The sequence below is a fragment of the Macaca mulatta genome, chromosome 3 (assembly GCF_049350105.2).
Source record: "Macaca mulatta isolate MMU2019108-1 chromosome 3, T2T-MMU8v2.0, whole genome shotgun sequence".
Lineage (NCBI taxonomy): Eukaryota > Metazoa > Chordata > Mammalia > Primates > Cercopithecidae > Macaca > Macaca mulatta.
Genome location: NC_133408.1, coordinates 115,864,875 through 115,889,114, shown reverse-complemented (window position 1 = coordinate 115,889,114; position 24,240 = coordinate 115,864,875). Strand labels below are relative to the sequence as shown.

At 35.5% G+C, this 24,240-nt stretch overlaps 1 protein-coding gene and 1 pseudogene across 1 annotated transcript in view; both read left to right on the top strand.

Annotated features, from left to right (window-relative positions):
- Positions 1-3,494: 3,494 nt before the first annotated feature.
- On the top strand, positions 3,495-4,575 carry LOC106997527 (lupus La protein pseudogene; annotated as a pseudogene).
- Positions 4,576-14,838: 10,263 nt separating this feature from the next.
- C3H7orf78 (chromosome 3 C7orf78 homolog) overlaps positions 14,839-24,240 on the top strand; it is a 77,593-nt gene continuing 68,191 nt past the window's right edge. The window contains exons 1-2 of the mRNA XM_077998052.1: positions 14,839-15,503; positions 17,724-17,831. The gene's annotated coding sequence lies outside the window, so the exon portion shown is untranslated. The remainder of the gene's footprint in view (positions 15,504-17,723; positions 17,832-24,240) is intronic.

Genomic DNA, 24,240 nt, shown 5'->3' with positions numbered 1-24,240 from the left:
TTGTGTCATGCAATGTGCAAATATATTAGTATTATCTCATGTAATTTTCATAAGATATTTTAAAACACTTATACTGAAAGCTATATTGTGAAATACTCTGCAGTAAAGTGAATTGGAACTAATATATATTAATTTGTAGAAAATTCCGTCATATACCAAGTGAAAAAGGAAGTCTCACAGTGCATTATATAAATATTTATTTGTTTGCAATTGTAAATTAAAATATTCATGTCTGTCTTTCTAAATGATGGTATTAGCTTAGAAAAATGTCTATAGGAATACTTATCAAATTGCTATAGTTGGTATCTTAAGGAGTTGGAAATGGAGTAGGAAAGGGCATTTTAATGTTTGCATAGACTTCAAATTGTTAGAATGCATATATGTGTCTATATATTGCTTCTGCAGTAATAAAACAAATTAATATAAAATTTTTTTGAAGGAAAAGAATTGAGCCAAAAGAAAACTGAGAGTAGGAAGCATAAAACAAAGCCAGGAGCCTAATCAGGAAGATGGGCAAGATTTCCAAACCAATGTAATAAGTGCTGTAGGAACCCAAAGTGTCCGTCAACAGATGACTGGATAAAGAAAATGTGGTAAACATATAAATGGAATGCTATTCAACCACACAAAAGAACGCAATCATGTCTTCTGCAGCAACATGGATGCAACTGGAAGCCATTATCTTAAATGAAACAACTCAGAAACAGAAAAACAAATTCCACATGTTCTCACTTATGAATGGGGGCTAGAGTGTACACATGGGCATAGAGTGTGGAATAATAGTCGCTGGAGGCTCAGAAAGATGGGTTGGTCAGGAGGATGAGGGGTGAGAAATTACTTAATGGGTACAATGTTCACTATTTGGGTGATGGTTACCTAAAAGCCCAGACTTCACTAACATATAATACATCCATATTACAAAAGTGCACTTGTATCCCTTAAATTTATACAAAATAATAAAATGTTTTATTTGTTATTTTTAAGGTTAAGAAGAGCTATTTCATGTTTGTAATTTAATGGTTATGGTTTGGTACTTAGTTTGAAGACTGTTAGAGCTTGATTATAATCTGTTAAAAATGGCTTAAAATATTACTACAAGCAGAAAACCCTACTCAGCCATTGGCAAGTGTATTTGGTAGCAAAATTTTTGACTATTTTCAAAGAAGAAAATTATTTATCAGAATCATTTTGGGCTTAAAAGTTTTGACTTAGATTTTTGTCTAGACATATTTAAGGATAGCGCATGCTAATTAAGCTAACAGAAATAAATTTTAGTATAGTGTATATTGTTTACTACGTATGCATCCAAAATGTCAATAGATTTGACTTTGAAACATCTGTTGATAATGTAAAAAACAGTTCATAAGAAACAATTATTCAAATTCTAAGATACACATTCAGTTAAATAATATCTTTGTTATATGTATTAAATGCACTGTATGTCATTCTCTCTCTTTTGTTTTTAATGATAGCCACTAAGGGTCATATGACAAATACATAAGGTCACTTCAACTTTTTTTATTTTGGTATTTGAAAAAACTGCCTTTTGGCGAAAATACTAGCAGATCTAGTGCCCTGAAATACACGCAGTACTTTGTGTTTATTCTGGGAAGGACCCCTGTGGAAGGGACCGTTGGTAGGAGTTACTACTTCCTCATTGCTTCTGGGGAATCATACTGCAGAGAAATGTTCCAAAGCAGATGTTTCAGACCAGGAGACAAATGTTAAATCAAATGCAAGAACAGCCCATATGCTAACAATAATCCTTTTCCCCCAGGAGATATCCTTAGAGATGCATTTCTCATAATCTATCAGGAGCCATCTTTCCTCCAGCCTAGACTGGAGGAAAAATAGTTCAGCAGTGGCAGAACTGGACTTGAAACAGCAGACAATGCAGGCTGGACTGGGCATGCTACATTAATCATTGTGCGTGTGTGTGTATGTATTTGAGTACACATAAGCCAGGCTTAGTCAAATGTATACCATATACTTTGACAGTCTTTTCGGGGCCACAGAGCAGATTCTTCCCTGTGGTGGTGGTAGAGGTACCCACCTGAAGAAAAGGCATGTGTTTTTACTGTTAAGAAACCCAGTAAAGGGCCAGGTGTGGTGGCTCATGCTTGTAATCCCACCACTTTGGGAGGCCAAGGCAGGCGGATCACTTGAGTTTGAGACCAGCCTGTTCAACATGGCGAAACCTTGTCTCTACCAAAAATATGAAAATTAGCTGGGCGTGGTGGGGCACTCCTGTAATCCCAGCTACTTGGGAGGCTGAGACAGGAGAATCGCTTGACCCCAGGAGACAGAGGTTGCAGTGAACTGAGATGGCACCACTGCACTCCAGCCTGGGGGACAAAGTGAGACTCCATCTCAAAAAAAAAAAAAGAGAGAAAGAAACCCATTAAGAATGTAAGTGTGAGATGGGAAATGAGCAAGGTTTTGGCCTTGAGAGATAAGCGCTTGCTTTATCCTTGGGGAATAGGAGGGAATCAGGCCTAGCCTCTGAGGTGAGAAAATGCCTGGAGCATTCAGTGGTGGGTGAACTGCCTTCTGTCTCAGAGAATGGCGAATAGCTAGGTAGACAACCTGCTTCTGAAAACTGAGGCAGGTGGAATTCGCCCTCTAAGTTGTGTTTCTGTTTTAATCTAACACTCCAACAAATTCTAGATGTTAAAAGTCACAGCTCCTTCTCAGCTGTGCTGTGAAAAATATGAGAACTCAGAGTCCTCCCTATACGGGGGTCTATGAGGCCATCAGCAGTGGTGTCTCTAGAAGAATAGCTGTGGGCATTGCTCTGGATTAAACATGAGGCAATGACCTGGAACATTGAAAAAGCTAGGAGAATGCTGAGGGCTGATTTCCAGTGGGGTTTAGAGCTGCAGTAATTATAATAGAAATAAGCATTACCTTACCTTGTATCAGAGACCACAGTGGCCATATAGAAATAAGGGTCCAAGTATTCCAATAATGCACTTTCATACCATTTGTTAAAAATTCTCACCAAAGAGAAGCTACAAAAGGGCCTGCTTTGCTGGTGCGCAATGGCACGTTTCCGTTCCTTACTGTCTCTCGCGGTGTCCGTTAGCCCCTCGCCTTCCTCACGTTCAGGCTGAGCACAGCGTGGGCCGCAGCCGGAGGCGGCATAGCGGAGGGGGAGCGGGCCGCGACGAGGCTGCCCCTGCGAGGAATGCGGCAGCCTGGGGTTCTCCGCACGTGGCTGGTGCCCAGGCAGTTCTGCGGTTGCTTTGAGAAGGGACTATGACTGCCCCCATCCCCATTACGTCCTTTCGGTTTTTTACCTCCACCGCGTTCTAGTCTCACCGAAGGCTTGTGGCCGTCTCTCAGCCACAATCCCTGAAAACGGTGATAATGAAAAGATGGCTGCCCTGGAGGCCAAAATCTGTCAACAAATTGAGTATTATTTTGGAGACTTCGGGTTGCCACGGGACAAGTTTTTAAAGGAAAAGATATAACTGGATGAAGTCTGGGTACCTTTGGAGATAATGATAAAATTCAATAGGTTGAATCGTCTAACAACAGACTTTAACGTAATTGTGGAAGCGTTGAGCAAATCCAAGGCAGAACTCGTGGAAATCAGTGAAGATAAAGCTAAAATCAGAAGGTCTCCAAGCAAACCCCTACCTGAAGGGGCTGATGAGTATTAAAATGATGTAAAAAACAGATCTGTTTATATTAAAGGCTTCCCAACTGATGCAAATCTTGATGACATGAAAGAATGGTTAGAAGATAAAGGTCAAGTACTAAATATTCAGATGAGAAGAACAGTGCATAAAGCATTTAAGGATCAATTTTTGTTGTGTTTGATAGCATTGAATCTGCTAAGAAGTTTGTAGAGACCCCTGGCCAGAAGTACAAAGACACAGACCTGATAATACTTTCCAAGGACGATCACTTTGCCAAAAAAAAAAAAAAAAGAAGAAGAAGAAGAAAGAAAACAAAATAAAGTGGAAGCTAAATTAAGAGCTAAACAAGAGCAAGAAGCAAAACAAAAGTTAGAAGATGCTGAAATGAAATCTCCAAAAGATTGGATGCTTGCTGAAATTTTCGGGTGATTTAGATGATCAGACCTGTAGAGAAGATTTACACATCCTTTTCTCAAATCATGGTGAAATAAAATGGATAGACTTCATTAGAGGAGCAAAAAAGGGGATAATTCTATTCAAGGAAAAAGCCAAGGAAACATTGGGTAAAGCCAAAGATGCAAATAATGGTAACCTACAATTAAGGAACAGAGAAGTGACTTGGGAAGTACTAGAAGGAGAGGTGGCAAAAGAAGCACTGAAAAAAATAATAGAAGACCAACAGGAATCCCTAAACAAATGGAAGTCAAAAGGTTGCAGATTTAAAGGAAAAGGAAAGGGTAATAAAGCTGCCCAGGTTGGGTCTGGTAAAGAAAAACTACAGTTTCAGAGCAAGAAAACAAAGTTTGCTAGTGATGATGCACATGATGAAAATGGTGCAGCTGGACCTATGAAAAGAGCAAGAGAAGAAACAGACAAAGAAGAACCTGCATCCAAACAACCGAAAACAGAAAATGGTGCTGGAGACCAGTAATTTAGTAAACCAAATTTTTATTCATTTTAAATAGGTTTAAAATTACTTTTGTTTGTGGGGGCTTTTAATAGGAAAACCAAATTAGGTCCACTTCAATGTCCACCTGTGAGAAAGGAAAAGTTTTTTGTTGTTTAACTTGTCTTTTTTTGCTATGTAAAAGAGAATTTTTTTGAATGTATAGTTCTGTTTGTGTTATTTCACACGATTCAAATATCAGAAGGAAGATTCCTCCACTAAATTGCCTTTGTAATATGAGAATGTATTAGTACAAACTAATAAAATATATACTACATGAAAAGAAAAAAGCAATTCTCACCAAAAATAGAAACCTATCCAGGGAAGTTATATGAATTAGTGTCCTCATTTTACAGATGAACAAATGACTTGGAAAATGGAAATTACTTGTCAAATATATACCACAAGCAAACAACATAAAGAGCTTAAAACCACTAAATTGCCGGCCATAATGTCCATGTCCATGCTACAATAAAACAGCTACCTTTGTATTTTCCGTATTTCTCTGTACTCTTCCTTGCAGTCTTATTAAAACATTCCATGTTTTATTAATTGTCTTCACTCCTTTATTTCCACACTGTTATCTTGCATATCCAGGATGTCAGCTCCCCTGCTGTCCTGCATCCAGGCACTTACTGGAACCAGGCCTCAGTTCTTGTTCTAACCTCTCTCCCAAAAGGAATCCAGAGGAATCAGGTTTGCACATCAAGCCAAAGACTTTTCTTAACATTCTCACACAGGAGCAAAAAGAGGGGGCCTATATTGTATATTTCATAAGAAGAAACTAATAAATTCTTTTTTTTTTTTTTTGAGATAGTCTCACTTGGTCATCCAGGCTCGAGCACAGTAGCCTGATTACAGCCCACTGCAGCCTCAACCTCTGGGCTCAAGGGACCTTTCTGCTTCAGCCTCTCGTGTAGCTGGGACTACAGGCACCACCATGCCCAGCTAATGTTTGTATTTTTGGTAGAGACGGGATCTTACCACATTGCCCAGACTGCTCTGGAATTCTTGAACTCAAGTGATCCACAACTTCAGCCTCCCAAAGTGCTGAGATTACAAGTGTGAGCCACTGCACCCAGCTCCAGAAATTCTTATTAGTTATTTTGGTTCCTCCCTCCATCTTCCAACTCCTTCCATTTTCTCTCAAAGTTTCAGCCCTGTTCCTTCTTCCTCTTTCCAGAGTTCCCTTTTGGAACGCACTTTTCTCTTTCTAAAAGCTCTCTTCCTAAAAGCTTAAAAGTGAGGCAAGGTAGACCTGTGCAGACTCCGTTTGAACTCCAGCACCGCCTTACTAAATCATCTCCACAAGAACAGAGAAACTCTCTTAAAGGAGTCTCTCACCAACAGTTTTGAGAGTGAAATTTTCTTCCTAGACGTGAATGAGAATTATCTCCCTGTGAAAAAATACCAGTGTGCCTGTAAAGAGAGAAAACAAGAAAAAGAGATGGAGTCAGGAGTTGTGTCTGGAAGGTTGGTTGTGTTTTGTGGACATCTGGAGCAAGGTGAGGTTGGCAGCCCTCTCCAGAGACAAGCCTTTATCCCCAGTCATCCCTCACTGGTTTCTACAGAGGCCCGTGTGGACAAGGAGGGGCCAGAGAAGGAAGTGAGGAAGGGCGGATTCCAGAGATAATCAAATGTCTCTCCACAGATTACTCTGACAGGATAGGAGATGCAAGATATTAATAGCTTGCAATAAATAGGTTGTGCTTCCCTCAGAAAAGGATGTTCTATAAGCTTGAATATTTAGCATCTATCATATGATTTTTGTTCACTTTCCTCTTATTTTTTCAAGCATTTAAAAACTAAAATTGTAATTAATTATGTGGGTAATTCTAGGGCCTCTCCTGTAGTAAAAAGGCAATAATATAAACTTAAAATCTATTTGAACTGTGCTAATGGGAACCACTCTCACCTTGTCCATGTTTGAGCCAAGTTCTTTAAAATAATAACTTTAATTTTTTTAACTAAAAGCAATATTTTTCAACGTAGAAAAATTATGTCAAAAGAATATATATTTTTAAAACTACTAATAATCTTACAATAAAGATGACTGATTGAAACAATTTTGATGCACTTCTGTAGGGGAGATGTAGATATTTAAATAAAGAGAAAGAAACCTATTCCCCTGCAGGCTGACCTTGGTGACCCTGTCAAGAATCAAGTTAGAAAGCCATAAGAAAGGCCGGGCGCAGTGGCTCAGGCCTGTAATCCCAGCACTTTGGGAGGCCGAGTCGGGCGGATCACGAGGTCAGGAGATCGAGACCATCCTGGCTAACAGGGTGAAACCCCGTCTCTACTAAAAAAAAATAGAAAAAACTAGCCGGGCGAGGTGGCGGGAGCCTGTAGTCCCAGCTACTCCGGAGGCTGAGCCAGGAGAATGGGGTGAACCCGGGAGGCGGAGCTTGCAGTGAGCTGAGATCACGCCACTGCACTCCAGCCTGGGCGATAGAGTGAGACTCCGTCTCAAAAAAAAAAAAAAAAAGAAAGAAAGCCATAAGAAAAAAGGTCATTGGACAGTTTCTTCTTCCTTCCTCTCTGAACTTTCACTGGCTGGCATTCTTCTTTGCAAAGTTCTCAAGTAAGGGGCAAAGCCGTGATTTATGAGGTCCGAAGCTTAGATTATCTGGACTCTCTTCATAAAAAAGAATGCAAAATTATTCATACAGAATCAGATACAATAGTGAATATTATTTAGAAAGAGAAAAATCCCAACCTATTGCATAATTTTAAAAGCTGACAAATATCTACGGTACAAAATACAAGCAAAATGTATATTTTTATTAATACACACTTCTATAATACTTTTTCCTGTTTTTTTGGCTGTATACTTTTTGAGTATCTCCTCACATGACAAAAGTGTTATAACATTTTCTATAAAGAGAATAAGAAGATAAAATTCAGGCTTCTGGCATAGTTGATAGAAAATTTTTATTAACAATAATTTAGAAAAATTTATTTAAGTTTCATAGCTCATCACTAGTACTATTGTGTAAATTTTTAAGGTTACTGTTTTTGTCTTTTATAAGCTGTAGGATATGGACAAATTTCCAAAGACTAGCTTTTGAGTATGTGTATTTCAAGACCAAGTTTTTCATCATCACACATATGTTTCCACTGTCTGATACTGTTGGACATGTTTATACAGTGACATGCCTCTGAGTCGGATGTTGACATCCTTGTGACCTGACAACACCTAAACTGGAAAGGAGGATAATAGAAAGTCATTCCTACACAGTGAAAGCTAGTAATGACATAGGAATATCCATGGAAGAGACTGTGAACCACATAAATATATCATAGTACACTCAATCTCAATGCATGCTCAGCTTCCTTTTAGCCAGATCTCAAAAATGACTGCAATCACTCCGATTACTATAGTGTACTTCCCATGAGAAAAGTATGAAGAAACTAAAGTGAGGAGAGAACTGTCTTAACTGATTTCATAGAAAACACTGTATTTTGGGGAATGTTACAAAAGCAAATACTCACAGACATTCCTAAGGCCCCTTGCAAGGACTTGGAAGTAAGGGGTCAGTAGGAGGTTGTAAGAGGCCTCAAAGCTTGTGCTTCATTGGTTTCCTGGTAAATCCATCTCTGCCTAGAGAGGTATGTTTTGTTTTACTAGACACTTATCCCCTGAATTCCTCTCTCACCCACAATTGATAGCTCTTCGTGGAAATCAACAGAGCTGTGTGGCACAAAGCGTCCATGTAGTTTCATGATTAACCCAGCTGAGCAGGTCTTTTCATGCCAAAGACTATTTCAGTTATTTTAGTGAATTGCACTAATAAATTCAATCATGGTTTTAAATGTTGATCATTTGTTTACATCATAAAAGCAAACAATAATAATAGTTAACTCACATATGATGTTCCCTTATGTTTATATGATGTTTTTAGCTTTTCAATGTGCTTTTCTATAGAGCACTATGGCTATTAACTAGATTCACTGTCACCAGTAAAAATCCAGACAATACATGGAAATATGGATTAGTAAAAAGACCCATCGTCTCACTTATTTACATAGAACAAAACCTGCATTTACCTACAGTATGATGGTTTAATGTGTAAGCACACACAGCAGGAACTACAACGCCTCCCCATGTAAATACGGGCCATTCTGTATACACAAACTACTTCTATGACAACATGAAGATTCAATAAATAGAATTGAAAACCATAGTGCACTATTTTATCTTTATAAATATGTCATTTAAGCACTTTCAAGCATTCTAAAGAGCATTGTTATTAGAAAGTTTTATTTCCAATAAAATGTATACAAAAAATGAAAATAAGAATATAAATAGAAACGCACAAAATAGGCATGGCGTCCTGCTTTTTGTTTAAGTGATAATTCATCCCAATAGATCAATAGCCTGTTACTCTGTTACTCAAACCAGAAAAAAAAAAAAAGTCCGAATACCACCTTAACTAAGGGAACATTACATTATCTGTGACAAAGTGCTTCTTGAACCTGAATCCATGTTCTAAACCCGCATTATATGACACCAAAAAGCTGTTTTTTCTAAGCAAATGGTGGTGTGATTGACTCTGGGAAAAATTGACTTGAAAAGGTATTCCATAAAAACCAGTTTGATTCCTTTTTAAAGCAAAGACTTTCTTTGACTTCACCAAAGAAAATGTTATGATCATCTCTCAACTAACACTAAATTAAAGTCTTACAAATTTATTTAAAATTAAAATTAACCTTGAAAATAAGTAAAAGTAGTTCTGACCAAAAGAGTTTTTATTTATCATTGATAATTTTTGAAAAGGTAAAACTCATAGATTAAAATAGAGTAAATAACCAAAGATCTTTTTATTACCATGCCTCCAATATGTTAAAATTCCAGCTGTTTTAAAATTTAACTATTATGATCTCCTAATGTGTATATCATTTTTTTTCTTAGGACAAAGATATTAATCTTGGTTCTGTAATTTATGAATCAACCTCAGATTCTATGAAGTCTCTGAAATTATAGCCATTCTTTTCTTTGAAGAAAAATACTTTTAAAGGAAGGTAGTTCATAGTGTTCATCAGAATCTCAAATGGACTGTGACCCACAAGGCCTCAGTACCTAACTGGCATCATTGTCAGCTGGAGTGTAAGAAAGCAAAACACTAGAATCTAAGAAAGGCACCAGTGCCCCAGGAAACCATGTTTGAGTGTCTGTCTTCAAATGAATTTTTTATATTGATGAGTCAACTTTATATATAATTTTATTTGTTTCACCCAAGGTAGATTTCCCTCTTCCTTCACTGGGAACCAGTCATGTATCACAGAAAATACTTAAATGAAGACATAGAACTCTTTCATTTTAGTGTTTCTGAAAATTACTAAAATCTAAAGCTACATGTTTTTCTCTTAGTTTCAAATAATTTGTAATAAGCATTGCAATATCTGTTCCAAGTAAATAAAAGGAAGTCTCAAAACGGTTGGCTCATTTTTTTAAACCTAACATAATAGACTACTCTAAAAAATGAGAAATAAGCACTGCTTTTTTGTTCTTGTGCTGTATGTGTCATTTGCTAAAGAGGAGCCTTAATATATATAGTCCATACTCATTTTTTCCACTTAACATTTCATCACTCTGTTGCTCACTTTCTAAAAAGTTCTTCTTATTTGCTTGCCATTCCTTTTAGGCATATTAATTGTTCGTATCCACTGATATTTACCTTGTTAAAAACTGACAGTTGAAAAACTATCAATATATGCAGTCAGGATTTCATATTTTAAGATATGACTTGTAGAAATTCATTTTAATGCAGTAAACCTTCTCTGTTGTGTTTTGATTTCCCTAAATTAGGAAGGTATTTCTCTTCACATTTTCATTGTTGTTTTTGTTTTGCTTTATTTGTTTTTGGGTTGTTTTTTTTTTTCAGACAGAGTCTCGCTCTGTTGCCCAGGCTAGAGTGCAGTGGTGTCTCTGCTCACCGCAACCTCCACCTTCCAGGTTCAAGCAGTTCTCCTGTCTCAGCCTCCCGAGTAGCTGGGACTATAGGTGCGTGCCACCACACCCAGCAAATTTTTTATATTTTTAGTAGAGACAGGGTTTCACCATGTTAGCTACAATGGTCTCAATCTCTGGACCTTCTGATCCACCTGTCTTAGCCTCCCAAAGTGCTGAGATTACAGGAGTCAACCATCGTGCCCAGCCCATTTGCTATTCTTAAATGTGTAGGACACTGTGTTCATTTTCTTCCCCATGGGATTGCATTTGGCTTCCAAGTAGTTTGATATTTGATCCAGAGTTGTAATATACTTAGTTTCTTAAGAAAACAAAAATGTATTTTATTGATATCACCATTATTATTAATTTTTGCAATTAAATTATAATATCCAGAGTTCAGAGTGCAAAGATAGAATAATCCTCTTGTTTATGAACAACATAATAGCCTATTGGGTCTTCCGGGCCCTTCTGTGCTAGTAACATCATTCTTACCAAGTGGTTTTGTTCATCAATTACTCACTTTCAGGGAAAGGCATAATTCATTTGAGATTAAAAAAAAAAAAAAAGAGCTTTTTAAAAAAGTTATTGATGGCCGGGCGCGATGGCTCAAGCCTGTAATCCCAGCACTTTGGGAGGGCGAGACGGGCGGATCACGAGGTCAGGAGATCAAGACCATCCTGGCTAACCTGGTGAAACCCCGTCTCTACTAAAAAATACAAAAAAAAACTAGCCGGGTGAGGTGGCGGGCGCCTGTAGTCCCAGCTACTCGGGAGGCTGAGGCAGGAGAATGGCATAAACCCAGGAGGCAGAGCTTGCAGTGAGCTGAGATCCGGCCACTGCACTCCAGCCTGGGCGACAGAGCGAGACTCCATCTCAAAAAAAAAAAATAAATTAATTAATTAATTAATCTCATAAGATACTGAAACATCTACAGAAAAGTAATAGAAAGTCTTTGATATTTAACATTAATAGCAGTGGTTTTGAGATTGTTTTTAAGTTTGAATGATAAATTTGCTTGTCATAAAATATATATACACTTCAACCAAGAAGAAACGATTACAAAGCAAATTTATTGGGAAACAAAAAGCATTTTTTTAATCATGTTGAACAATATTGATTTTAATGTTGTAAAATCCTCTGAACTCTGCTATGTGAGAGGACTAATTAAAATCACTTGAAATAGCTAAAGCATCTTATAATTTCTCTATAAGTTATTCATAAATCCACTGCCTGGAGCAAGTGGAAGATACACAGATGGCTTAATTCAGCAAGTTCCTAATGTGAGATGTTTCAAAAGCTCAGACAGAGAAGAGTTTCTTATTAATGTACTTTCGTGTTAATGAAATCCACAGAAAAGCAGGAGTATATTTGGAAATTTTTGAAAAATAGATTTGTAACATGTTTTGCATATAAGATATTTTTCTCACTCCATTTCTATTCATATATATGTAGATGACTTAACTACTTCCTCCCAAGATTTTGATTTTATCATTGTGACTGATTCTAAGCCTGGTTTTCACCACTGGCACCAGAAGAGAGTCTTTTCTTGGAATCTAGAGTCTCAGCTTTGCAGTTCTACAGAATAAATCTTTCCTTCACCCTTCATAACACACACACTATAGACAGACAGGCACCCTATACAAGAGGGGTGTGTGTGTGTGTGTGTGTGTGTGTACATACATTTTTAATTCAAAATAAATTTTAAAAACTGTTCCATTATAAAAAGATTTGATTAAATGTACTCTTTTCACCTAGCTATTGTAAACTATCAATTTAATGTGAGAGAAATTTTATGAAATCTATACATAATTCATGAAGCCTTATTTTAGATACTAACTTTAATATATTTCCTTACCCAGGGGACCAATAGTGCAGGGGGTAAAAACTAATTGATCGTAATTTCATCTTCTTTTTTATCCATATTCTTTATAGAGATATTTTTATCCATATTCTTTATAGAGATACTAACAAACAGTGAAATAAACATGAGGTAACTGAATGAAGCACTGTTTATACCCTCAGTCGACGATGCTCTTTATCAATGTAGCCCAGATAAGCAACTAGGAGCTGAAACCCTTGGCAGAGTACTTTACCAATTGTACCTCTCATACTTACCAGGTGATTTCCAATGTATTCTGAGCTCCATCTGAAGATGGTGTTTTAAAAGGTATTGCAACATTAAAAAGCAAAGCATAATAGCTAAATTAAAGAATTCCTGTTAGAACTTCTTTTTACAAAATGTGTAACAAGTTTACCCTCCCCTAAATAAATATGCAGTGACATTTAGTTACATATAAAGAATTAAGTTTGCCTTTCTAATTTGGAAACTGTTAAAAGCATAAAGACCAAAAGAAGTAGTCAGGCACGGTGGCCATGCCTGTAATCCCAGTGCTTTGATAAACTGAAACAGAAGGATTGCTTGAGGCCAGGAGTTCAAGTTCTGCCTGGGCAACATAATGAAATCCACCCCATCTCTTAAAAAAACTGAAAATAAAAAACAGGTAGCAGATATAAGGATATGATTCACAAAAAAGAAAATTTCAGTGGATAATACATGTATCTAAAAAAATTCAACCACGTTTGCCATAAAAATGCAAATAAAATTAAATTGAGTGTCATTTTCTCTATCAAATTAGAAAATGTCTTTGAAAGATTACGCAAAATGCTGCTAGATGTAGAGTAAGACAGAAATGTTCATATTCTGCTAATGGGATATAAACTGTTACAATTTCTCTTGAAACAATGGAGCAGTATATATCCTGAACTTAAAACACAGTTATGTACTTTGATTTACTCCTCCAACCCAGTCTAGGAGATAATCAGAAATGCAATCAAACACTTGTATGCAAAGATATTCTACTTAATATTCAATAATCAAAAAGAAGCAACTTGAATGTCTAACAAATTTAAAATATTAAACTAATTATTGTATAACTATATTATGAAATCGTATTTACCCATTGGAGATAAGGTTTTGGTAGAATATTTTACACCGGGAGAAAACACTTACTCTATAATGGAAAGAAAAATAAGTTATATCAATAAGTCGGTTGTCTATTAATGTATGACATATATACATAGAACCCCTTTTATAGTAAATAGTAAATAAGTATAAAATGATTATGACAACTGTTTTTTTTAAATAAAAACAATGTAAAAGTATTGAAAGTCTATACAACTGTAATTCTAGACCTAGATTTATTATTAATCTATATTTAAGCCAAAAATATTTATCAATTATAAGGATTACATTCTTAGAACTATGATTAGCCTTGACTGAAATTTTTAGTTTTTATTTGGAATATTGACAGCTAGGAAAATAAAAAATGTGCTTTTAACCATGCCAAAATACTGAGAAGCCTTATTCCTGTGTTATCTGTCAATTCTAGTGACTGGTAAGCAGACAGGAGGGAGATGGGGAATCTGGTTGCACTCTAGAAAGCAGTAAGAGATGCTGGCTCTGACAGTCACAAAGGAAGTCAGATACTATGGTAATAATTTTCTCATATAACAGATAATTGCAACTTTTTTCTAGAAGTTAAAAAAGAAGTAAAACATTTATTCAACTGATCACAGGTAACCAAACAATCATGAATATATTATTGTGCAAAGTTTAAGGTGAATGGATAGATACTCTTTTTAATTGTAAGAGAGCTGCTACAGCAGAAATACTTCAAGGAAATTCTCAAGATTTTTACTCATTTTCCTCTATCTATTACCAGCAACCATAAAATGTTAGAAAAATCAGAATATATGTGTTTAAAACAAGCAATCTGCATCTAATCCAAATGAAAAAAAATATCAGTCCCAGAAAGCTAGTCTTCATGATTGAACGTCAATCAGAGTCTGTTTCCTAGAATCCGTATTGTATTACCAAGGGGCAGAATGGTACTAAGTACACATATTTTGATGCACACCACACTAAAATGTATTGTGCGTGTCATCTTGGAAGAAGAAACGTTTCTACTGTATTCACTAGTTTTTAGATGTCACAGTCATAAATATACTAGCTTGATATTTTCAATTCAGAAGAAATATGTCCCTTATAAATGCTGGCATTTGTATGTGGACATTTTCTGAGAAAAAGATCAATTTATGCACAGTGCTATGAATGTAACCTGATTAATTTCCCTCTGATGTAACACAGAAGTCCTGCTTGACCAAATCTGTATGCAAATCAAGGAAGGGTGGTACCACTTTTTCTCCACTTGTGGATGGACGGATTATCATATGAACTAAAAGTTTCATATACTGCAACTTCTACTCATCAGTTCTGAAATGTCACCAGAGTTGGGCATGGAGCTTTTCATTTTCTACAAAGGTTTTCTCGAGACAACATCAGTTAGATTTGAGATAAGGAAAAACACACTTTACTTAAGGCTTTGAAATTTCTCAAAGACAAAGAACAGAAGTCGATCTCATATTATGCATAGTCCAAATTATCATACTAAAGCTAAAGAAGAGAAATGGTGTTGGTGTTTTAACTCATTGCTGATTGGTTTCTAGCTGCTAAAATCTTTCATTTTAAGAATATCTCATGCCAGGTGCGGTGGCTTACGCCTGTAATCCCAGCATTTTGGGAGGTCGAGGCGGGTGGATCATGAAGTCAGCAGTTCGAGACCAGCCTGATCAACATGGTGAAACACCGTCTCTACTAAAAATACAAAAACAAAAGAAAGCTGAGCGTGGTGGCGGGCACCTGTAACCCCAGTGACTTGGGAAGCTGAGGCAGGAGAATCACATGAAACCGGAAGGCAGAGGTTGCAGTGACCCCAGATTGTGCCACTGCACTCTAGCCTGGGCAATAAGAGCAAAACTTCATCTCAAAAAAAAAAAAAAAAAAAAGAATATGTCCGTGAGAAAACCAGAAAAATGACAATGGACATATATTTCTCCAACAAATTGTTGTATGTTTCTCTTACTATTTTGAATCTGGAGTGTCTCTAGAAGAAATACAAAGGTAAAGGTCGATCTTATGTTGGAATGTGGCCACCTTGTATATGGAATGGATATTGAAAAATAGATATTGAAAATAAGCTCTGAAAAAGGGATGGATAACTATAAAAATACTTAAATACTGTATGTTTATTCAAACTTATTGAAGCAATTTGGTTTTCAAATTGGGCTAAGTAACAGCAACCTTTCATTACTTTTAAAATGGATTGCCCTTAGTTGTGTTCTGAACCATGATTTGAAGTTGTATTCTTTTTATATTTCAAAATATGAGATGGCTCAATTATGGAGGAAATATGACTCAATACATCGAAAAAATATTCATTTGTGTATATGGAGATCAAAACATTTCTACTTCTGTCATGTACTTTCTGATTAAATTTACATAAGTTACCTAACATCTCCACTAGTTTTCTATCTCTGCAACAGAGATAACACTTCTGTCTACAAATAACAGAAAATTCAAAGAATTTAAATAAACTCTCTGTCGTCATTATTTTAGTAGAAAATGTATTATTTAATTCTACCCTATTTGCTTATTTTCTTATAATGTCTCAATCTGTATGTGTAATGTATAATGTATACATTTATATATTATGCTATTACCATATATTCTGCTGTCAGTCACTTTCTGTGATTACATGCATGCTGTCATGGAATGTCATACATCTGCAAGTGGGCTACAGTCTATTTCAGGTCAGAGGTATAATAGAATAGAATGCATGTTGTGCTTTTATTAGTACAGCATTCTAAATACTTTTTTCTGATTCTTTGGATTAAAGTTTTCTTCTTTTGTCTGCTTCTTTCGTGTGACTTAGCATTTACTCAGTTGCAATAAAATTTTTTTTTAATTTAAATGCTCCTCCCCTAAATTTGCCTCTATTCTATCATCTTAGGTAAATATCTGCCCTCTTCGATTAGTTCATAGCAACTAATTTATATTTTGAATCTTTTTGTGACTTTCAAAAGTATTGCATTCTTAATTTTTTCTTGGATTAAACTGTCCAAAGGAATAAAAAAGATGAATTTTTGAAACTAAGCTTTTCTCTATGCCATCATTCACTGATTGCCTAAGATCCAAATTATAATTTGCACATAATGAGGCCTCTAAAGTTGAATTTCAGTAGACATTATGCTATCAGCTGGGTTGGAAGGAGTTGAGAAAGGGGTTGACTCATAAAGAGATATAGCCAATACAGTCATCACTAAATCATGAAATCCTATTTTTTACCTCTCCTAGATGAGATATAGCTCATGAAAAGGTATCTCCACTGATTCAAGGTCTTAGCAGATGAATCTGAAAATGCTGACAAAATCAAAACTAAATTTTCATGATTTTCTTCTACACATTTGTTTTGCCTAGAAGGAAATGTAACCCCAGAAAATTCAAGTTGCCTATACAAGTTCAGCCAGGATTGACTTAAATAATCTTGAATAAGTTACTTAACCTTTAAGATTCCAACATAGCTTTCTCTATTGAATAGGAATAGTTGTGGTGGACTATAACTCCATTCCTTCTAGCATTAAAATTTGTATGAGTCCTAGAAGCTCTATGGTTCATATAAAGTTCTATAATTCATATAAGTCCTGTAAGTTCATATGAATTTAGTCGTATCTCATTTTCCACACACTATTCATTCAACAATATTTATTGAATATCTAATAGGTTTCATTTGCTGTTTGGTGCCTTAGTTCTGTAGCATCTAGGTGCAGTCGGATATGCTAACAATACAAGGTCAATATTTTATAGTTTCATCATTCTGTGAATAATCTCCTAGACAATGTATTAAATTTATTTTTTCCTATTTCTGTGTATAGGGAAGGAAAAGATTATGGCCATTAAATTGTGATTTTTTTTCCATTGATTTTACACTTTTAAAACTATTTTGATGGAGCAAAGTATTTCAATCCAATATACTATAGTATTTTAGTCAACATCGTGGGTTCTGGATAGAGTCAGACCACCTGTATTCAAATTTGTATTTGCACTCTCCTTCAGCTTCATTCTCTGTACTTCATTATCTTCTGCAAATCAGATAATACTGTAATTTTGCGGTAAGAATTAAATGATAGTAGTGTGTAGAATAATTTCTTGAATATTTTAAGAATAAAACTACTCTTTTCTGATATTATGGCAAATAAACTGATAAATTATTGTCAAATCAAAGTATAATTATCAAGTATCCTTAAATTTTATAATTTAATTTATACGCCTACTTTTTTTCAGAGACTAACTTCATGAGTGCAATTTAACATATCTCTAAGAAGTATCCATTTGCGTATATGGAGATCAAAACATTTCTGCTTCTGTCATGTATTTTCTGATTAAATTTAGGTAAGTTACCTAACATCTCGAGACTAGTTTCCTATCTCTGCAACAGAGATAACTTTTTTCTATAAATAACAGAAAATTCAAAAAATTAAGTGAAATAATTTTGGGAATAATTTTGACAACTTGGAATATGAGCCTGATGATCACTCTATTTGGATTTTTCATCCACCTGATACTTAATGTTGTTATTCTAAAAACTTGGGAAGACAACTCAGGGACTAAATTTTACAAGTCTGTCTTTGAGATCAAAATCCATAAAGACAACCTATTAGAACACTGAAATAAACTCAAATAAAAGTAAGACTACATTGATCCTTTAGAAAAATGAAGACACGGTTCATGGCCTTCAAAATGCAGTTTCTCCAGTGCCTGGTGTCTGGCCTCAGCAATGAGACAGTAAACCAATATGTGACCAGGGTGTCTTTTAAAACCATATAGACTCCTCCTTTTATTTCCTGTGACCACATAATAACAACAAAACAGAATGTCAGTGAAATTTTTGGTCAGTTCTTTACGGAAAGCTGAAAAATATTTTGAGTGCTTTTCAAGGAATTAAACTGATCCAGCAGATTAATTTGGACCAATAGAGGCTTCACTCTTTAAAGCCAATTCTCTCTGCAAAACTTCAATAGCAAAGCCAGGGTAGTGGAAAAATTGCAAACAAAAATATTTTCAACTGAAAATATGAAAACAGATTCAGTCTCCTTTAAGTGATCTACAAAGTACTTAGCCTCATCACTGGCATGTAGAACAAGGCAATGTACTTGTTTAAAATTTTTAAATATTTGTACAGTTATAACCAATAAGAACCAAACAAGCAGCTCTCTAGCATGGGAAACACCAGGTCATAATATCAATATTTAAAGTATATCCTAATTTGCCAACTAATTTGTGGACATTATCCCATCACTTAGAATCTGAAAACTCTGTTACCACATTTTTCAAAGCAAACACAAAAAACTCTCTACTGGAAGTATGCCAATTCTCAAGTATCATGTGAGCATTTAGAAGAATACATATTGATTGGAAGGTGACTAAGCTGAAATTAGTTTAATGAATTATAAATATTCGGTGCCCGTGATAGATATTATTTTTCTTTGAAAAGAAATATGTTATTTTTGTAAAACTTTCAAACATTGCTTAATTTGAAAACCATCTATCTTCATTTGGCTGCTGCCTTTCCCAAATCTCTAACAAGACTATGAATTAGTAACTTCAAGACAGTGTAACTCACCATTAAATTTCCTATATCTGAGAAAGAGCTCTTCATTAAAACTCTGCTTCCAAAATGAGATTCAATCATGGCAAATGCAAAACAGTCCACATATGACAGGAAAATCACAAATGCAAATACAAACTAAATTGTAGCTTACTGTCAATTATACCTTTAGAATAGTTCTTGGAAAAGTCAAGCTTTTTCTTCAATTAAATGATATATATAGGGAGGCAAATGAGAGCCAGAATCTAGGATTTCAGAATGAAACAAGTTCTAGATAAATTCAAATCTCATTGCAGAATCATTTAGCCAACAGCCCATATGGCCAGCTGCACCTTTATGAATGTGACAAAGGCAGAGTGATTTGAAACAGCTCAGCAAAAAAAAAAAAAAATATATATATATATATATATATAAAGCACTTGGACATTCAATGGGGATAAATTATAGCTTATAAATTATGTATTTATCTAAGAAGTGAAATTCAAAAAGCATTGCTTAAAAATTATGTTCATAGCATATATGCATTCTGAGGTAGCTGTTGTAAGAAAGGGCAGTTTTAACAATGAAATATTTCTCGTATTATTTTCAGAGAAATTAACCTTAATTAAATCAATATGTGTGGGGGGGATTTTGGTTGTTTTTTGTTTTTGTTTTTTTTTGTTTTTTGTTTTTTTGGCTATGTAGAATTTCCATATATTTGACTTCTACCTTTTATTGCACTAGTTTGCTCTGGAAATTTGAAAGAAAAGACCATAGAAAAGGAATACCCAAATACTGGTTATTTTGGTGAAGATATTTGCAGCATAAAAGGATTCTCATTGTTGTGCTAGAATAAGAAGTGTTGGGGCATATTAAAATATCATTTTCATAATGGCTTGTAAGAGTATAGACAAAAAGCAAGGGACATCTGTCATGAAAAAGATTACCCCAATAGTCAGTATACATTTGAAGATTTTTAGTCACATTACATTATTACTAATAATCTGGCATGTATATATCATCTCAATGGTTATTTATATGCCATTGTTTTCCCTCATTTGCTCAAGTGTCTTTAATTCAGCAAGTTTATTTAATGAAACACATTCATAATAAAACATTAATGGAAACAGAATTTTTGAAAAATGTAAGACTGAGATTGATTGAACTTTTATTTTAACTAAGAAGCAGAATTCTGTATACGTCTACAGTATGTGAAAACTCAGCAGATCCTTTTAAATGTAAACAATATATATATAACCTAGTCTCCGAGAGGTAACTTAGGACATTAAGTTATAAACTATGCAGATCCCACTTATTTTTCATTCACCCCATGGTCATGACACTGATCTAGGGCTTGGATTGGAGCCGAAGTTTCTTCACCTGTATCTAAAAATGGGAATGCCTTCAGGAGGCTAGAGGGCAAGACAAATACCATTTGCTGGGCAAAGTCAGGGTTTATTGACAAGAAAAGCCAAGATCAAAAAACCACAGGCAAAATTGCTATGTAGGTCATAAAACCAGAATTTTAGAAGAGACATGGATAGGACCAATATTGCTGCATTTTGGACAGCAGTGATGTGTAGAAGATGGGTGGGGAAATAATGAAGCTGGCAGGAGAAAGTGACAGGTGCCATCAACATTTGCTTTCAATAGCTAGTGCATATACATTTCATGGAAGACCCTGTGATCTCTAAAAGCCATGATTGGTGTAGCCAGTGGGAGGTAAGTCCAGTTCTTTCATTTTTGAAATTTTCCATACTATCACAGTCTTATATTTAGCCTTTTTCTTGAAAATATTTCTATATAGAATTGTTATTTTCTTGCTGTGGTAAGCACAATATGAGGACAGATATTTAATAATATTAACAGCTAACATTTGTTGAATGGTTAGTATCACCAACCAGGAACTTAGCACTTTGAACAACATACCTTATTTTACAAAGTAGTAGTCTATTTACATTTTAGTTCTGATGTAACTAAAGTCAGCAAGGTTGTATGATTACCTGTTTGTAATCATAATAGAGGGATGATGCTTACTTTAACATGGTAATTATGCCCTCTGCTGGTAGTTAATAGTTTCTATACCATCTACTTTTTGAAATGATGCTTGTAAACAAGAGCCCAGGACGATGTCATCATGTGAATTAATTATGCACTACTTTTATAACTCTGGTTTGCTATTCCTAAGGTCAACATTGTATGAAGAAGGCCATGAAAACAGGATATATTTCAGAGGAAGGAAGATTTTTATTAAAAAGTTATATTCCAGGAACTGATTTTCAAGTCTGGAAAGGAAATTGCCTTTAGTAGGGGTAGGACATGAAGAGGGGAAATTTTATTAAAGTGACTTGAAATTGTTATAAGTCAAAAAGTGTGCCAGGGAAAGAGCTATCTTTGAGACTGGATATTTGTGGCAGTAATAGGAAATAAGTGTCTTCAGGATGCAGCATTTAGCATTAGGAAAAAATAAAACACACAAACAAAATATCAATAAGCGAAACAAAACATATTTGTAATCAGATGTATTTTATTTATTTATTTATTTGTTTGTTTATTTATTTATTTAGCAAAATTGAGCAAGAATGAAAATGGAATGGTGCCAAGGGAGCAATTTTTCTCAGGATGTAATTGGAAGACCTAGCCGTCATTCAAATCTTCAGATTTGCATTGCTCCAGTTTCATCTGAAGAGCACCAGATTCAAAAAGCAGTCTCTGATTTTCTTCCTTGGAGGAAGAGCTAGTGTAAGGCTCTATCCATGATACAGAAGCTGGCAGAAGTTGAGATTTCTCAGTGCTGTATGTTCCCATTTGCAAGATCCTCTGGAGGAAGTATTTAGGACCATCTACAAGGAAAAGCTGAGACTTGTCCTAGAAAACATGGCCTTCTCTTTTTCAACTATTCTTCATATTATCGTCATGTCAGCAGAATTCTTCACAGGGATCACAGTAAATGGGTTTCTTATCATTGTTAACTGTAATGAATTGATCAGACATAGAAAGCTAATGCCAATTCAAATCCTCTTAATGTGCATAGGGATGTCTCGATTGGGTCTGCAGATGGTGTTAATGGTACAAAGTTTTTTCTCTGTGTTCTTTCCACTCTTTTATGTCAAAAAACTTCATGGTGCAGCAATGATGTTCCTTTGGATGTTTTTTAGCTCTATCAGCCTCTGGTTTGCCACCTGCCTTTCTGTATTTTACTGCCTCAAGATTTCAGGCTTCACTCAGTCCTGTTTTCTTTGGTTGAAATTCAGGATGCCAAAGTTAATATCTTGGCTGCTTCTGGGAAGTCTTCTGGCCTCTGTGAGCATTGCATCTCTGTGTATCGAGGTAGATTACCCTAAAACTGAGGAAGAGGATGCCCTCAGAAACACCACACTTTATTTTGCACACAAAACAAAGATAAAGAAAATTAGTGAAGTGCTTCTTGTCAACTTGGCATTATTATTTCCTCTAGCCATATTTGTGATGTGCACTTCTATGTTACTCATCTCTCTTTACAAGCACAATCATCGGATGCAACATGGATCTCATGGCTTTAGAAACGCCAGCACAGAAGCCCATATAAATGCATTAAAAACAGTGATAACATTCTTCTGCTTCTTTATTTCTTATTTTGCTGCCTTCATGACAAATATGACATTTAGTTCACCTTACAGAAGTCACCAGTTCTTTATGCTGAAGGACATAATGGCAGCATATCCCTCTGGCCACTCAGTGATAATAATCTTGAGTAATTCTAAGTTCCAACAATCATTCAGAAGAATTTTCTGCCTCAAAAAGAAACTATGAAGAGGAAGAACAGTGTGAACTATTTCTTTCCTTGATATAGATTCAATGGACTTACTTGGGTTTTGTGTGCTGACTCTCCCTCTCTCTGGTAATTTTCTGCCAGTGTCTGATCCCCAAGACAAGTGAGGCACTCATTTTGATGTTGGATGGGTGGGATATGTCTTTTTTTTCACGACTGACATACTTAAAACTATTGTGATGGTAATACATTTAAGTAACAATACTTGCACTGGAGTATAGTTACATTTTAGAAATTAAAAATATACTAAGACTTCATTTGGCTGAGCAAGGTAATTCTTTTAATCTCTCTACCCAAGTCATCGGGAAGCACCTGGTTTAAACAAGAGAAAGTATCTTGATTTAGTTCAAGAATTGAAACAATAAAATAATTTGGCTTTAGGGACATTTAAGTATTTTTCAAAGAGATTCAAATTTTATGTTGAAACTGTCTGTCATAGCATGTCCTCAGCAATACTGGTTATGGTCTTATATTGCTTTTGATTTCAGATTGGAAGATGATAAGATGCAAATTGAGTTGGCATGCCTATGCATACGTAAACACAATCCAAAGTCTCAATTATTTTACAAAACGGAAATCTTTTCCAGCTCTCAGGAGTACTAAACCCACTCCCAGAGAGAATGTGGAGGAGGTTGCTGATAGCCGGATCCCAGGGAACAAATGTTGAACACCAGGTATCTTAACTTCTTTCCAACTGATAATTTTGCCTGGAGTATGGCAGCATCAAATGCCTTGAAGGTCTAAAGTAAAACAGATCCCTGTTTACTCTTGAAATCTATTGCTAGATTTGAATTGATTCTGCTCTTTAAGGATCTCGAATAGTCTTACTTTAGGAAAGAAAAATATGTTTTGCAATATCTGACATCACTTAGGATATCTGTTTAAATCTACAAAATCCACGCCAGATGCAGTGGCTCATGCCTGTAATCCCAGCACTTTGGGAGGCCAAGGTGGGTGGATAACTCGAACCCAGGAGTTTGAAACCAGCCTGGGCAACATGGCAAAAACCCATCTCTACAAAAAAATACAAAAACTAGCCAGACATCGTGGCGCATGCCTGTAATCCCAGTTGCTTGGGGGCTGAGGTGACGGAATTGCTTGATCCCAGGAGGTGGAGGTTGGAGTGAGCTGAGATTGCGCTACTGAACTCTAGCCTGGGTGACAGAGCAAGACCCTGTCAAATAAGTAAGTAAATAAATCTATAAAATCCTTATTGGCTCTTGAAGATAAAAGATACATTTTAGTATTTTAATTGTAAATAAATTGCTATTAAAGTAAATTAAAAGTTGCTGGGATGAGGGAAAAAACTAAATATGTGTAGGAATATGTGCAATGATTTGCTACCAGATAAAAAAAAATTAGAATCTTTATTAGTATTTCCCTGACTATACTCTGAGGGAGAG